Below are 18,261 nucleotides of genomic sequence, written 5' to 3'. Positions count from 1 at the left end.
TTTATGTGACTTAACTCTTGTCCTGTACATCCTCAGATAAACCCGTAGTTAACCAGTAGACCCTATCCCCCATTGTGTACACACTTAATCCACAAACTTATTACTCAATTCAAAACCTCTGAGACTTAAATTCATTAATAGCAGTACTACCTCTTTATACCTATATAATATTTTAAGCATTTTTTAAAAGTTTTTCACATCTCCTCTATGTCCCTCCCTTTCTCTCAACATATTCATATTCCTCTATAAATAGATGGACTTTTAATCTCTAAAATAACATTAATTTTTACGTTTCTATTTTTTTTCTGATCTCTTTTCATTCCCCTTTCCCTTTCTTCTTTTTTTCTCTCTCTCTAATTGCATCCTACCCCAACCTATTTCCTGCATTGTGATTAGGACATAGTTAACTCTCCCTGTGTCTCTCCACACCAATCTATTCCTATTTTTTACCCACATCTCTCCCAAACCCTAATAATTTCTGGTTATCCAAATTCTTCTCTGCGGTTCGAAGCCCTTTAACTTATAGTTGTTTGAATGTCGAATAGATGTATCTGTTGAACTAGATTGTATCTGTAGGACTATTGACTGTACAAATGCAAACTTTGGTTGATGGTTGCCTTAAGATAGTGTTCTAGCACAAAACTGGTGCTATCTTCATCTCAAATGGGCAGAGTAAGCCGGAAAAAACACAAGGAAAAAATGGCAAAATCGGGGTATCTCAATTCCCAATCTTGATAATCAAGGGTTAGAACAGATTATGAATAATCCAGAGGAGAGTTCCCAAACAGCTCTACAAACACTGCTGGCAAACATGATAAATGAAAAGTTTGACAACTTACAAAGGACTCTGTATGAGCGTGATAGGGAGAGAGAGGAGGCATCCCAGAAGTTTATACAGGAATATCATAAGCGTGAGGAAGCTACTCAAAAACTGATTACAGGATTTGCGTGAACAACTTGAGAATACTCAAAGAGAAGGGAGGAATGGCGTGAGCAGGCTGAGAACACTCAAAAGAGATCTGCAGGAATCCCTACGAACGGGAGGAAGCTAATCAAAGAGTAATACAGGAATTGAGAGACCAGGTAGAGAACACACAAAGATCATTAAAGGCATTCATGGAATCCATTAACAAAGAGCTGAAGGAAGTCAGGGAGACCACAAAGGGAATGCTGAATGGAACTCAACAGAAGGAATGGGAGCCCGAAGAAACCATAACCAATCAACTAAGTGATTTGAGGACAAACACTGAACACCAAATTAAGGAAGTAAAGAAATTCATACAAGACCTAAAACAGAGCTTCAACAAAGAACTTGAAGCCATCAAAGCTGACCAACTAGAAGGAAAAGAGATAAAAAACAAAGTAGAGAGTCTTGACAGCAGGTTAGACCATGCAGAAGATCGAATCTCAGGGATTGAAGACAGCCTAGATATTATAGAGAAAGAACATACAACCATCCAAGACAAGTCCAACAAATATGGTAGATCTATCCAACACCTGGAAGACACCATCAGAAGGCCTAATCTAAGGATAATGGGTGTAGAGGAGCACCTAGAAACAGAAGTTAATGGTCTAGGGAAATTTGTTTAACAGGATCCTAGCAGAAAACTTCCCAAACATGCAAAAAGATAGGCCTGTCCAGATACAAGAAGCCTTTAGAACCCCAAATAGACCAGACCAGAATAGGGACATCCCACTGCCACATTATAATCCACACAGGATCAACTCAGAAACAAGGAAAAGATCCTTAAAGCTGTCAGAGAGAAAAGGGTAATCACTTATAAAGGGAAACCAATTAGAATCACCTCAGATTTCTCAGCAGAGACAATCAAAGCAAGAAGAGCCTGGAATGATGTATGCCATGCCCTAAAAACAAACAACTATCAACCAAGAATACTGTACCCAGCTAAACTCTCCTTCATAACTGAAGGCCATATAAAAACCTTCCTAGCAAAGAAAAATTGAAACAATACATCTCCACCAAACCCAGCCCTACAAAAGATTCTTAAAGATGTCCCTATACATAGAAAACCAACAAGACCGCAATAAAGGCCAAGAAACTGCACCCAAACTGAGAATCCAAGAACCATAGAAGAACCCAGTTTTCACAGCCCCCAAGAAGGTAGATAACATGGCAGGAACTCCCAAATACCTCTCAGTCCTATCTCTTAATGTTAACGGGACTGAACTCGCCAATTAAGTGACATAGACTGTCTAGTTGGATTAAAAAACAAGACCCTTCTATCTGCTGCCTGCAGGAGTCACATCTTGCCCGTAAAAAACAAACACATTTTCAATGTTAAAGGCTGGAACAAAATCTACCAAGCAAACGGACCCTATAAACAGGCGGGAGTTGCAAACCTAATATCAGATAAAATAGACTTCAAATTAAAATTCGTGAAAAGAGATAAAGAAGGTCGCTACATACTAATTAAAGGATCTCTCCTTCAGGAGGATATTACAATTCTAAATATCTATTCGCCAAACAATGGAGCACCCAAATTTATCAAAGAAACACTACTTTCCCTCAAATCCCATATAGATCCAAAGACATTAATTGTTGGGGATTTTAACACACCACTCTCCCCACTAGATAGATCAACTCGGCAAAAACTCAACAGAGAAACCACAGATCTAAACAGCTGCATAGATCAACTAGTCTTAACAGACATTTACCGAACATTTCACCAAGCAGCATCGGAATACACGTTTTTCTCAGCAGCACATGGAACGTTTTCTAAAATAGACCACATTTTAGGCCACAAAGCAAACTTGTCTAAATTCAGAAACATTGAAGTTATACCTTGCATTCTCTCTGACCACAAGGGAATAAAATTAGAACTCAACACCAAAAGCCACCAAAGAAAGTCTGGTATCACATGGAGGCTGAACAACACACTGCTCAATCATGAGTGGGTCATGGAAGAGATTAGAAAGGAAATTCAAATGTTCATGCCATTCAACAAAAATGAACACACAAAATACCAGCTCCTCTGGGACACAGCAAAGGCAGTAATCAGAGGCAAGTTTATAGCTCTGAGCTCCTACATCAACAAATTGGAGAGATCTGAAACTAACAATTTAATGACACATCTAAACCTCCTTGAAAAAGAGCAGCAAGATAAACCCCAATCCAGTAGATGGAAAGAAATAATCAAAATTATATCAGAATTAAATGAATTAGAATCCAAAAAAACTATAGAAAGAATCAACAAAACAAAGAGTTGGTTCTTCGAAAAACTTAACAAAATTGACAGACCCTTAGCAAATATTATCAGAAAAAGAAGAGAACACACACAAATTAATAAACTCAGAGATGAGAATGGAAACATCACCACGGAAACAACCAAGAATCAGAACATTATAAGGGAATACTTCTCACAACTTTATGCTAATAAGTTTGAGAACTTGACAGAAATGGACCTTTTCCTAGCAAATATTGACATGCCAAAAGTAAACCAAGATGAGGTAAACTATCTTAACAGGCCCATATCAAGCATTGAAATAGAAACAGCAATAAGAGACCTCCCAGGTAAGAAAAGTCCAGGACCAGATGGTTTTACAGCGGAATTTTACAAGGCCTTCAAAGCAGAGCTCACACCAATTCTCCTCCAACTCTTCAACGAAATTGAAAGAGAAAGCCCACTACCGAACACATTCTATGAAGCCATCATAACCCTCATCCCAAAACCAGGCAGGGACTCATCAAAGAAAGAGAACTATAGACCCATTTCTTTGATGAACATTGATGCAAAACTTCTCAACAAAATTTTGGCCAGCCGACTTCAACAATTCATCCAAAAAATCATACACCACGATCAAACAGGATTCATTTCAGGGATGCAAAGCTGGTTCAATATACGCAAATCAATTAATATTATTCATCACATCAACAGGAGCAAGAATAAGAACCACATGGTTATCTCAATAGATGCAGAAAAAGCATTCGACAAGATCCAACACCCCTTTATGATGAAGGTTTTGGAAAAATTAGGAATCCATGGGACATTCCTCAATACAATAAAGGCTGTATATGACAAACCTACAGCCAGCATTATACTCAATGGTGAAAAACTAAAGCCATTTCCTCTTAACTCAGGAACAAGACAAGGATGCCCACTCTCTCCACTTCTCTTCAATCTAGTATTAGAATGCCTAGCTACAGCAATAAGACAAGATGCAGACATAAAGGGGATCCAAATTGGGAAAGAAGAAATAAAACTCTCCCTCTTTGCAGATGATATGATCTTGTATTTAAAGAATCCCATAGACTCCACTCCCAAATTACTCAAGCTGATTCAAAACTTTGGCAAAGTAGCAGGTTATAAAATTAACCCCCCCAAAATCAATGGCTTTTCTGTATGCCAACAATGAGAAAAGTGTGGCTGAAATTAGGAAAGCAACTCCATTTGTAATAGCCCCACAAAAAATAAAATACCTAGGAATTAACTTAACTAAAGAAGTGAAGGACCTCTATGATGAAAACTTTAAAATCTTGAAAAAGGAAATCAACAGAGAACTTTAAAAATGGCAAAACCTCCCATGCTCCTGGATTGGAAAGATTAACATCGTGAAAATGGCAATACTTCCCAAGGCTATCTACAAATTTAACGCAATACCTATCCAAATTCCACCCTCATTCTTCAAGGAAATAGAAGAGACAATCCAAAAATTCATATGGAACAATAAAAGACCCCGAATAGCAAAAACGCTCCTCAACGGAAAGAACACTGCTGGAGGAATATCAATACCAAATTTCAAACTCTACTGTAAAGCCATAGTAATCAAAACAGCTTGGTATTGGCATAAGAACAGACCTCAGGACCAATGGAATAGAATTGAAAACCCAGAAATGAACCTACAGACCTATAGCCATCTAATCTTCGATAAGGGAGCTAAAACAATAGAATGGAAGACAGACAGCCTCTTCAGTAAATGGTGCTGGCAAAACTGGTTAACTACATGTGGAAAACTAAAGCTAGATCCTTCTATATCACCCTGCACCAGAATCAACTCCAAATGGATCAAAGACCTTGAACTCAAAGCAGACACTCTGAAAACATTACAGGATGGAATAGGAGAAACCCTGGGTCTCCTTGGCTCAGGCCGAAATTTTCTGAATAGAGACCCGGGAAACACAATAAATCAAAGAAAGGTTGGACAAATGGGATTGTATAAGGTTGCAGAGCTTCTGCAGGGCAAATGACATAGCTAGCAAGATCAATAGAAAGCCCACGGACTGGGAGAAGATCTTTACTAGCCATACAACGGACAAGGGTCTCATATCTAAAATATACTTGGAACTCAAAAAATTAAACCACCCAACAACAAATCCTCAAAGAAACAACTGCCCAATAAGTAAGTGGGCTAAAGACTTAAAGAGAAGCTTCTCTGAAGAAGAAAGAAGGATGGCCAATAGACACATGAAGAAATGTTCAACATCCCTAGCCATAAAAGAAATGCAAATCAAAACAACATTGTGATATCACCTCACTCCAGTTAGAATGGCAAAAATCAAGAATTCTAACAACAACACATGCTGGAGGGGATGTGGACAGAAGGGAACCTTACTTCATTGTTGGTGGGAATGTAAACTTGTTCAACCACTTTGGAAAGCAGTATGGAGGTTCCTCAAAAGACTCCACATAGAGCTCCCCAATGACCCAGCAATCCCACTTTTGGGCATTTACCCAAATGATCACAAACAACTCCACACTAAAGCTCCCAGCACAACTATGTTTATTGCAGCATTATTTACCATAGCTAAGATATGGAACCAACCCAGATGCCCCTCAGTAGATGAATGGATCAAGAAGATGTGGTATATATACACAATGGAAGTCTATGCCTCCATCAGAAAGAATGACATTTCCCCATTTGTTAGGAAATGGAAAGGCTTGGAAAAAATTATATTAAGTGAAGTAAGCCAGGCCCAAAGAAACATAGGTCCCATGGTTTCCCTTATTTGCAATATCTAGTATAGGTATGAGTCAAGCGGAAAAAGTCAGAGAATGTGATGTTAGGAAAACGAACCCTCAAATATGTATTTTAATGTTTTTGTTTCTTTCATGCATGTGTTTCTAACGCATTTATAAGATTATTTCTTTGTTGCTTTGTATGTCCCTCCCCCACAGTGTAACCCCCGCTTTCACTATATTTGATGTCAGTATAACATGTGGAGGAGATGGGGACAAACAAGTCGTTTAAGGATTCAGTTGGACCTGTTGCAACAATGAGAAGTACAAAATGTCATGTCAAAACCAGCTTTACAATGTCGGTGGGGGGGGGAGGGGGGGTATGATTGGGTGGGGGGGGAGGGGGGAATCTGGGAAGGGAGGGGAAGGGTAAACAAAGGAGGAGGCTGCAATGCTTGGTAAGAAATGTATGCATTATCCTGCCCATGTAATTGTAACCCCTCTGTACAGTATGTTCTCAAATAAAATAAAATAAAATTTAAAAGAAGAAGAAGAAGAAGAAGAAGAAGAAGAAGAAGAAGAAGAAGAAGAAGAAGAAGAAGAAGAAGAAGAAGAAGAAGAAGAAGAAGAAGAAGAAGAAGAAGAAGAAGAAGAAGAAGAAGAAGAAGAAGAAGAAGAAGAAGAAGAAGAAGAAGAAGAAGAAGAAGAAGAAGAAGAAGAAGAAGAAGAAGAAGAAGAAGAAAGCCTTTGTTTCTCTGAAGGTTACAAGAAATGGGTATTTCTGCAGTTTGAACAGCAGGTGGCACTTTTAACTACTTTACAAGTGAGTCCAGTCTGTTTGTTGTTGTTTTTGTTATTGTTGTTGCTGATTTAGCTTAGGATAGAAACCTAAGTGATATGGTGAGTGGGCACAAAATCATTTAAAATGATCTTGGAAACATTAAAAAACCTCACCCGTGAACAGATTGCAGTCTAAAAATGTACCAAAAATCAAGCCCTGAACTTGTTCTGTATGAGTGTAGCTAGCACACAGACCTTCTGTAGGTAGCTTTCCTTGTCTGGAACAACCTACTCAAGCTGTGTACAAAGGAAAAGAAACAACACTAGAACTTAAAATTTGGAAATGCCCAGTGCAAGTTGAGATGTATGCATTTCTAGAGTCTTCCTAGCACTAGGGGCTTTTGAACAACAATCTCTCCAACAACAATCTCCTTGGCCTTTGCAAGCTGCCTTTTCAGGTATTAGTCAATATGCATGCATAGAAAGCCCCCTTGCTGTGTGCTCTGCCACAACACTAAGACCATCAGTGTTGTAGGATGATGGGGAAACTTCTCCCAGGACAGAATGTGGCCATTGTTATGTTTAGCAAATAATTAACCTGTCAAACTGGGCACCAGTGGCCCTTGACTGTAAACCTAGCTACTCAGGAGGCAGAGATATGAGTATGCCAGTAAAAAACCAGCTTGGGCAGGAAAGGCCTTGAGACACTTATCTCCAAGAAACCACCAGAAAACTGGAAGTGGCACTGTGGCTCAAGTGATAGAAAGCTAGACTTGAGCTGAAGAACAGAGAGACAGCCCCTAAGCCTAGAGTTCAAGTCCCATGACTGACAAAATAAAGGAAAAAAAAGTAAAAGAAAGAAAGAAAGAAAGGGAAAAAGGAAAGAGAGAAAGAGAGAGAGAGAGAAAGAAAGAAAGAAAGAAAGAAAGAAAGAAAGAAAGAAAGAAAGAAAGAAAGAAAGAAAGAAAGAAAGAAAGAAAGAAAGAAAGAAAGAAAGAAAGAAAGAAAAAGTCGAAAGAAAAAAACCTGTCATGATGAGAGATATGGCAAAGCTCCAGCCTCTGCAGATAAAGACATCCTGACCTGGGAGATGGCTCAAAAACAGAGGCACTGTTACCTTCTCCTGGTAAGAACCAAAGCTCCCACTGGAGCCCATACCATTAGAATGGAGCAGATTCCCAGCACATGCCTACAGCCCCAAGTCAGTGTGGCCAGAGTGATTAGCAGCCAAGCTTCCAAGTCCCCTTTGATTCCTGCCTCCTGGGCACATTGTGGGCCAGCTCAGAAGGAGGTTTCAGAAGAGCATAAAGAGCCATGAAGCAAAGCAGTCGTGTAGAAACACAAAGCACATGACACTCACCCCTGGTCTTCCAGAGTTATTCTCAGATTATTTTGTGGATAAGAAGATGTGAGTGAATCATCTTGCTTCCTGAAAAATATCTCTGTATAGGTAGGCATTCTTTGCCTCACACTGAAAGGCAACCACTTGTCCAAAGGCTGGTCTCATCTGTGGCCAATAAATTTCCTTTTCCCGGCCATCATCCCTTTAACAGACATCTGTATGTTGGCTGATAGCACATCCATGAATGGAGATGTACCTGCGAAGGTTTTGAAACCATAGTGGTCCATGATGTCCTATCACCATTTCTCTCCCACTGTCATTTCAGAATTAGACCAGAAGCTGGTTGCAATCACAGCACATATCAACACAAGACTGTCAATACCTGAACCTTGTCAAAGTCTACTTCAAAGATACCTTTCAGTTTCAATCTATGTCTGACAGAGTATCTACCCCCTACTTTTTTGGTCTAGGATATATGGAGCTATAAACTGGGAGACTTAGAGAATAAGATTAGAGAGAATGGGTCTCCTGGACAGGATCTGCTATAGGTATGACAAGTTGGAAGGAAAAAGAAACAGCATAAGGAAATATTAACATGGCCAAAGTGGTCAAAAGACATCTCTCCAATGCAAGAATGTGTTTCTGACAAACTTGTTCTTGTTGGGCCATGACCTGGTATGGTGGTGCCACTTTACACTCTGGTCCCAATAGAGTAACATACATGTCATGGCTTCTTCCTTCCACGGCCTAGGCTGACTACCAGAGGTTCATTCCCTGTTTTTACCTCTGCTTTCTAAAAGGGTACACACATCAAGGGGCTCTCTTCTTCCCCCCTACAAATATTCTACCAATGTTCCCTCATTTCACAACTCCTCATTACCAATCTAGGTGCTGCTGTTCTATGAGTCCTAATGTATCCTCTCCTGAGCCTAACATTTGTTGCCTTTCCTCCTTTTGGTGCTGGGGACTGAACTGAGAGTCATGTGCATGCCAGGGATGTACTCTACTTCTGAGCTGCATCTTCACCTCTGAACTTTGTTTATCATACTTGTCAAGAACTCTATTAAGTATTTGATACAATTACTAAGGTACATGAGAATAAGGGAGATGCTGCACTTAGCAATTGGACAAAATTCACCGATCTATAGGAATCACCTCCACATTAGCTTGTGTGGCTATGAATGCAGAGCTCTGGCTAGGAGAAAACAAAAGTCATGCCTGAGAAATACATGGTGGTCTACTGGTAAAATTATCAACAGGAGTTTTCTAAGGAGTGAGTGAGGCATGAGTCATTAATTATGAACCAAGAACTACTTCTTCAAAAGTGTAAAGAAATAAGCCAAAGCCACCAGAAAAGACTCATGAAAAGACTCATAAATGGGTACTTAAGAGAAAACAAAAATGTTCTTAGTCAAACACTGGTAGATAGGATGGGTGGTGCCTCCATCACAGCTTGGCCTCAATCCTTAACCCACTGAGGAATGAGAGTGCCTTGGCCAGGCCTGCCTTCAGTTCTGACCCAGCAGCCTTAGAAGATTTGGGTTCATCCAACCTGGTCAGTTCTAGGACTAGAGACCCAGGGGTATCAACACTTACTCCATAGGACTCCCACAATGGAAGCTATTTGCACTTTGATCTCCCTGGGGCAAGGACACAAAATAACCTGCTTCTAGTCACAGATCACTCTCTGGGACAGTTTACTTTCTAATGAGTGAGACCAGCTTGGCTTAAAGATCTCTATCCCACCCCTCCCTACCCTACCCCAACCTCAGGCCTGGTAGAGGAAAACTTACGGAACTTACCATCTCCCAACTTTACTAGCAACAAGGTACTTGCACCTCACCCAGAAGTACCTTTTCCTTAGAGCTTTCTATAAGTTGCAGTATTCCCATGGCCCTTTTTCTGAAGAAAAAGGTACTCTTACAGGTTATTGGTGGCCATGGAGGAATGCTTGGCACAGACAACCTGCCTGGAGCCTCACTGAAAGAAGAGTGAAAGATTCTGGCAAAAAGAACCAGTGATTGATTTGGCCTCCAGTGAAAACAGAAGTGTTCACCCTCTTCCTGGCCATTGTAGGTTCTAAGCAATTGAGATTTCTGTTTCACTCATGTAAAGTAAACATACCCAACAGGCTAGATCCATCCATCCCTTATATCCTTACAACACCCTGTGGGCCTCAGACAGCTTTGACTGCTGGAAAAATGAACATGAGAATGGGTCATTGGGACAGGCCATGTCTCCCCTCCTCTCCTTGACTTGGAAGTACTGTGTCAAGCAGTTCTTGATACACTATGGGACTGGTCAGCTTCTCAGCCTCTCACTCTCTCAAACATCTAGGATCACTTCTGTACTTAAAGCTGCCAGACACCTTGAGAAACTACCCTGGCAACCAGGAACTTGCACTCATACTGTGAGTGCTGCTTCATTGCCAACTGAACTCTAAACACAGGGATCAGTGTTCCTGATACTGTTTCTGGGGAATGTGACTGAAATGCCTCTGATGGGACATGAGACAAGAACCTGTGGTTGTCTGAAGGAGAAGTAGCATCTGGATCTAGTTTTCTTTCTCTTCAAACTGCTTTTTTGCTAGTTGCATGCTTTTGAGAGATTGAAAACTATAAAACTGGGCCAGGAGGAAAAACAACAACATTGGCACTTGTCATCCTCCTCTTCAAAATAGCAGAAAAACCATGAATTTAATACTCCTCTTGAGCACCAGTCCTATATTGCTAAGATTAAATCCTTCTGGCCAAATTTATATTTCAAATACACTGAAAGAATAAAAAGGATTCTAAAGAAGAATAAGGGCTCAGGGTATAAAATGTATACTTCTTTATTTATAGTATAAAATGTATACTTCTTTATTTATACAAATAGGGTTTTAAAACAATCATATTTAAAAGAAATCTGCATTTTTACATTCACTGTCAGTGAGTTCCTGACAGAGAAGGCTGAGCATGATGATACATAGCAAGGTCCCACTGCAGGACAACAGTAGCTCAGGATAGCACCATTTATTTGAGAAGCAGTAGGCAGGCTCTGGCATTCCTGTTGCACTGCTAGCAATGGGAAGTCTTAAACCTCTTCTTCCACAAGACTTCTTCAAATTCCCCCTGTTCATCAGCAGTGGCATCTTTGATTTGCTGGTACTTGGACACCGGGTCATTGATGTTGCTTTCAGCCTCAGTGAACTCCATCTCATGCATGCCCTCGCTTGTATACCAGTGCAAGAATGCCTTGTGTTGCAACATGGCACTGAACTGCTCTGAGGTGTGCTTGAAAGGTTCCTGGATGGCCGTGTTGTTGCCAATGAATGTGGCCAACATCGTGAGGCCATGTGTGGGAATGTCACACACAAGTGTCTTCACGTTGTTGGGGATCCATTCTGCAAAGTAGCTGCTGTTCTTGTTCTGCAAGTTGAGCATCTGCTCATCCACCTCCTTCATGGACATGCAGTCTCGGAAGATGGCAGCCGCTGTCAGGTAGAAGCCATGGCGGGGATCACAGGTGACCATCGTGTTCTTGGTGTAAACATCTGCTGGGTGAGCTTGGGCACTGAGAGAGCATTGTACTGCTGGCTGGCACGGCTTGTCAGGGGTGCAAGGCCAGGCATGAAGAAGCGCAGGCAGGGCAAGGACACCGTGTTCACAGCCAGCTTGCGCAGGTCTGCATTCAGCTGGGCAGGGAAGCGCAGGCAGGTGGTGACCTTGATCATGGTAGCCAACACCAGGTGGTTCAGGTCTCCATAGGTGGGCATGGGCAGCTTCAGGGTGCAAAAGCAGATGTCATACAGGGCCTTGTTGTCAATGCAGAATGTTTCATCTACATTTTCAACCAACTGGTGGACAGACAAGATGGTGTTGTAGGGTTAGGTGAGGATGATAGGGTTAGGTGGATAAAGGCTCAGCCCAGCACTGGGAACTAGAGTGTCTGGATGTTAGGGAGGAGGGGTGCCCGTTAGCCATCTCCCATGGACTATGATGACATATCAAATATGAAGTTGTCTGGTCTGAAACTCTGGCCAAATGGTTCCAATCTCACTGAGTCTAAGGTGCCAGTGTCCAACATCTTGGGCAAGGGCATGACACTGAAGGTGTTCATGATGCTGTCTGGGAACTCCTCTCGGATCTTGTTGAGAATCAGGGTGCCCATGCCTGACCTGGTGCCACCTCCCAGGGAGTAGGCCAGCTAGAAACCCTGGAGACAGACACACCTTTCTGCTCACCACTTCCAGCACAGACTCCACCAGCTCGGTTCCCTCTGTGTAGTGGCCCTTGGCCCAGTTATTGCCTGCTCTGTTCTGGCCTATCAGACACAAAGACATGATGAGACACATACTCCAGGAATAATGACTTTGCTATATGCATTGTGAAGACTATAGGCTCCTCTGAGCAACTTTGGCTATTATTTTAGATACACTGGTGAAATAAAGGAAATGTTTTCTTTTTTGGGGTCTAGTCGTGGGCCTGAACTCTGGGCCTGGGCGCTGTCCCTCAGCTCTTCAGCTCAAGCCTAGTGCTCTACCACTTAAGCCACAGCACCACTTCTGGCTTTTTTTCCTGATTATATGGTGCTGAGGAATCGAACCCAGGGCCTCATGCATGCAAGGCAAGCACGGTACTGCTGAGCCACCTTCCTAGCCCCCAGGAAATGTTTTCAATGTATCTGGGACCCTACAAATCACCCAGGTTCTAAAGAAAGTAAAGACAATGTGGAGGAAGATACATTTTAACCCAAACCACGTACTTCTAAAAATGAACAGAGCCTGGTGATGGGAAGGGGTCTCAGTGGTAGAGTGCTTGCCTCACATGCACAAGGCCCTGGGATCGATTCCTCAACCCCACATAAACAGAAAAAGCCAGAAGGGATGCTGTGGTTCAAGCGGTAGAGTGCTTGCCTTGAGCTGAAGAGCTGAGGTACAGTGCTCAGGCCCAGAGTTCAAGCCCCACGACCGACCAAAAAAAAATGAACAGAGTCTGCCTCAATACTGGAAAAGTACTTACTTTCACAGGAGGAACAGGAGAACAGAATGGTCAGAGGGAAGCTAAGCTGCAGGCACTTGTCTGCACCTTGCTCACACATAGCTGTGCTTTGATTTCTGGTGTCCTGAAATGGTTCCCTGTTATTGCCAGGTATTTGAAATGGCCAGCAGCACTGAAACCTTGTTGGAGGCGTTCCCTGCTCGCTGATCATTCCCTTCAGAGGCTGTTTGCAGACTGGTATTTATCTGTGCTGATTGAGTGGACAGGGACATGACTCCTGTGGACTGAAATAGGTGGGTTAGGTGAGGATGATATCTAGATGAATAAAGGCTCAGCTCAGCTCTGGGAACTGGAGTGTCTGGATGTTAGGAAGGAGGGGTGCCTGTTAGCCATCTTCTATGGACCATGCTGACATACTAAATATGAAGTGTCTGGACTGAAACTCTGTGGTTCTGATCCTACTAAGTCTAAGGTGCCAGGCTCTAGGTCCACCATGATGGCCCAAGGAACATATTTGTTGCCTGTGGGAACAAGAGTTGACTTGGGCCTATACTTGACAAGGAACTTAGGAGCAGAGCTTATGATTCTAAGTGGCTCTCAGCATTCATTATAGAAATTACAGCATTTCAGACATGGAAACAGAAAAGATATCTTGAGAATGAATCACCATGCAAGAGGCTTCAGCAACTTTAAGGACGTTTGCAGTTGTCTATTTCCATGCATTTTATTCCTTTGCTTTGGGCATGGTGGCTGAAATCTCAGCTACTCAGGAGGCAAAGATGAGCATCAGGCTTTGAGTCTAATGGGGCAAAAGAAAGATGACAACACCTTTTTTGTTGTTGTTGTTGTTCATGGTGGGGCTTGAACTCTGGGCCTGGGCACTGTCCCTCAGCTCTTCAGCTCAAGGCTAGCACTCTATCACTTGAGCCACAGTCCAACTTTCAGTTTTCTGAGTTGTTTATTGTTGATAAGGGTCTCAGGGACTTTCCTGCCCAGGCTGGATTTGAACGATGATTCTCATTTCTCAGCCTCCTGAGTAGCTAGGATTATTGGTGTGAGTCATCATTGCCTATCAGCAAGAAGCTTTCTCTTTTTTGTTAATTTTATTTTTATTGTAAAGTTGCTGTATAGAGGAGTTACAGTTACATGAGTAAGGAAATGAGAACATTTATTGTCGAACATTGTTACCCATTCCTTTGTTGTTCTCCCACTATCCCTTCCCTTCCCCAATTAAAAGTAGCTAGGTACAGAGCACCAGTGGCTCATGCCTATAATCTTAGCAACTCTGAAGTTGGAAATCATCACTGTTCAAAGCCAGCGTGGGCAGGAAAGTCTGTGAGACTCTTATCTCCAATAAACTAATAGAAAACCAGAAATGGCACTGTGGCTTAAGTGGTAGGGCTGCTTGTCTTGAACAGAAGAGTTGGGGCACAGTGCATAGGCCCAGAGTTTAAGTGCCACTGCCGACAAAAAAACAAACAAACAAAACAAAAGAGCCAGGTGTGGCTCTTCAGCAAGTAGATGTAGGGGGAATTCAAGTATAATGCTTTCCTGGGGAAAATACATAAAATTCATATTTCTTGTGTTATAATGTTTCAATAATTGTTATCAAATAGCACATTTCCCTGTATTCAAATACTCAGAGCAACCTTGGGCAATTACTTGCAATTTGCCATTTAACCTGATTTTTCAAAAGGGATATCAGTTAAAATGATATAAACATGAGTTTGAGACTGCCCCCTTCCTAAACAATGACATGAAGAAAACTGGCCATCCTGCCTGGTATACAGGATCTAATAAAGACACAACATAAAATACTGTTCATAGCAGTGACACAATTCCACACAATGACTCTCAACCAAGGAACCACAAGATTAAAGTCTTATATCTTACTTAAGCAATATCAACACAAAATACCAAGGTGAGGACATCCCCAAATGTAGATCTATAAAACTCAAATACATTAAATAGCTCTGTCCTTTTGTTTGCACTTTTTCATTGGTTTATTACACAGGAAAACCAATTATCTACGATTCTGTTTGTATACAATGATGTAGAATGGAAACTCTTTATATAAAATTAAATGAATTTCACATTGACAGTTACAAAAACTGACAATCTACTCTGTAGACTTCAGTAAGGTTGTTTGTATTAGGAAAGACAATATATATCATTTAAAAGCAGTGTTTACACATTATTATTGGGTTTTTCTACATCACAACAATGTTTTTTACTTTAAAAACCTTAAAAAGAATTTATTGTTGGCTAAGTATTCATATTCAAAATGCTGAAGTCCAGAAGTGTTATAGATTTCAAGGTGAGACACTTTATTTATGCTTTATGATTTGGACTATTCACATATATATTAGTGACTGAACATCCCTCTTTAAAATTTTAAAATTTTCAATTTCAAAAATTTTTTTTAGAAATTTAATCTGTATTTTAAAGAGGGCAATGCAACTGGGCTCTGGTTGCTGAAGGGTGAAATTCTAGCTACTCAAAAGTCTGAGATCTTAGGATCGCAGATTGAAGCCAGCTGGGGCAGGAAATTCTGGGAGACTCTCATCTCCAAGAAACTACCTGAAATAGTTGGTGTCATGCCACCTCCTGCGGAGTCTGCATGAGATTGCGTTAGACAAAGAGCTTTAAGGAAGCATGCCTGCAGGAAGGGGGTGTTGGTTCAAGGCTTCCCATACACTTGGCTGCACCTTTATAGCCTCTACCTTTATTCTTACCTATATTCTTCTTGGCTGTACATTCTTTGCTTTTATTCTCGTTTTGGCTATTTTTCTATTGATCTGTGAACAGAGCATGTTGTTTCTTTCCAGTCCAATAGAGATGACTTCTCTAAATAATAAAAACTAGGACCAAAGATTAAATGTGCGATGCCCCAATCAATCATCTGATGTGACGCTGCCTCCAAAAACTCCTACAACTTCACAAGCGGTTTTGCGGCTCACGCATAGTAAACATAAAAACTTAAAATTTCCAAATATGTTACAACAAGCAGAATTAATGAATTAAACTAAGCTAGAAGGAGTTATCACAGAAGCCCAGAGAGTTCTAAAAAAAGGAACCCCTGATAATAAAAGGAAAAGAAAGATTGAAGAGATGAAGGACAATGCCTATGCCCAGAGTTGAAGCCCCACGACAAAAAAAAAAAAAATCCAGGTGTGGCTAGTCAGCAAGTACAGGTAGGGGGAATTCAGTAAAAGGCTTTCCTGAGGAAATTCACAAGTGTATACTCAAAAATTAAAACAAAATATATGGTGGAGTGGCTCAGGTGGATACAGCACTTGACTTACAAGATTGAGGCCCCAAATTCGAACTACAATACCACCCTAAGAAAGGCAGGAACTCCTTCCTTGTCATTAGTATTCCCCAGGGACCTATTCTGCCACAGTATTGGAAGCCGGACAGGAGACACTCACTAGCTGCCTCATTGTAATATACCTCGATTCTCTGCAGCTGTAAGCTGCTGTCTACATAATAGTTGCCAGTGCAGTCAATGTTGTACTCATTGCTTAGCATTTCCCAAAACTGAGATGGAACTAGAAGTGTATTATGGCCTAGAATGTTAACTGTCCAAACAATGGATTTTAAAGTAACTATAAGAAACCCAAGTCCTGTTGACACAAATATTTTTGTAAAAAAATTAGATTTTTTTAAATTAAAAAAAGCACAAAAATTGATGGTATTTTAGTTTTGTTAATCTCTTTGCTATCTGGCTGAATAGAAGACATCTGGGTTCTCCTATGTTTATTCCATCTTACGGGATACCATATTCTGTTTGGATTCTATGATGAGAACCTGGCCTTATATGGACATGAAATTGCCAAAGCAGTAACTTGAAGACTCAGCTAGAAGGGTCTCCAGAACCCCAAGGGTCCTCAGATCATACACCGACAACCACTGATTTAGAAAACACCCAACTTAAGGGAACTGAGATAGGGCATGAAAACTCAGAGAAATTTGCATTAAGGTGGATGAACTGTTCTCAATTATCTAATACTCATCAGTTGACAAAAAGGGAATCCTCTGTATCTGTCAGCTCAAAGACACTGCACTCCTTTCATTCAAATCAGACCAAAAATGCATTAGTCTATTCCCAGGAAACTAAGTACAATGACTTGAGTCTCAGGTAAGACTAAGACATGCAAGGGATTTGAAACCACCCCAGCCTTGCTTAAAAAACCACACCCACCTGGGCCACACAAATTAGGGAAATTGGGGAAACTATCTGGGGGACTTGATTTCCAGGAGGTTAGGGACTACTATGGAGCCCCACCTACCTCAGCCTAGACATGACCACCACCACCTGCACCCTCCAACCCCATCCTCTTCCTCCTCATCCCCCTAAATTTGAGACTAGGATCCTAGGCCAGTGTCATGCTCCCCTTTGCGCCAATCTGGTTGCCACAGTGGCTTGCCTGTATGTACACGATCTCCCTCACGGTGTAGGGCTGCAAAGAGTTGGATGTGTGTCCTCAGCAGTGGTGTACACAGAGGAAAACAGGTAGGGCTGGGGAGCAGGAATCTGACACAGCCAACTCAGATCCCCATTTAAACGTCTGGTTGTTACGGGGCAGAGGAGATGGGGTGGACTTGATAGGCAGAGCCAGCAGGTGCTCCAACTCAGTCTGCCTACTGCTGGGTAATCAGAGATAGCTACCTGTTATCACTTAACCCTGGCATCCAGCTGTCAGCCTCAAGTCAATTAGCACAGCTGCCACTCTATTTGGAACCTCTTGCCACACTGCCATCCACCTCCCACCCTGACTCACAAGAGAGGCTGAACCCTGGGATCCAGGAAGCAAGAGGAGGGGCTTCCTCTACACAAGGTACTTGTGCCAGAAGCCAAGAACAAGCCTACCATCTATTTTTGATAGGAGGGCCTAGAACTGAAGGGGCACGTTCTGTTGGATTCCATGACTGATTTCCATTCTGGGAAGAGTCAGGGGCTTAGGGCCTTGCCTTCATACTCAGGTTTTCTTTTCTTTTCTCTTAAAAGCAGCTTGCTTTATTACTTAAGCCATAGGTCTACTACAGTCTACTTTTTGTTTCATTTGGCTTCTGCTCCAAGCGTGAGAACTCAGCTCCTGCTCTGTGTATGTGTGTGTGTGTGTGTGTGTGTGTGTGTGTGTGTGTTTGGCCGGAGTTAGGCATGTTGGTGTTAGGGCTTGAAATTAAGGCCTGGTGACTCTTTCTGAGATTTTTACTATTATTGAGATTAGGTGATTAC

At 41.6% G+C, this 18,261-nt stretch overlaps 1 pseudogene; it reads right to left on the bottom strand.

The window, feature by feature from the left end:
- Positions 1–11,096: 11,096 nt before the first annotated feature.
- LOC122126543 lies at positions 11,097–17,482 on the bottom strand (annotated as a pseudogene).
- Positions 17,483–18,261: the final 779 nt, after the last annotated feature.

This window comes from Dipodomys spectabilis, unplaced genomic scaffold, assembly GCF_019054845.1.
Source record: "Dipodomys spectabilis isolate Male_0828 unplaced genomic scaffold, ASM1905484v1 ptg000283l, whole genome shotgun sequence".
NCBI classification, from domain to species: domain Eukaryota; kingdom Metazoa; phylum Chordata; class Mammalia; order Rodentia; family Heteromyidae; genus Dipodomys; species Dipodomys spectabilis.
Note: the sequence above shows the minus strand (reverse complement) of the source record. Positions and strands in the feature narration are given on the sequence as shown.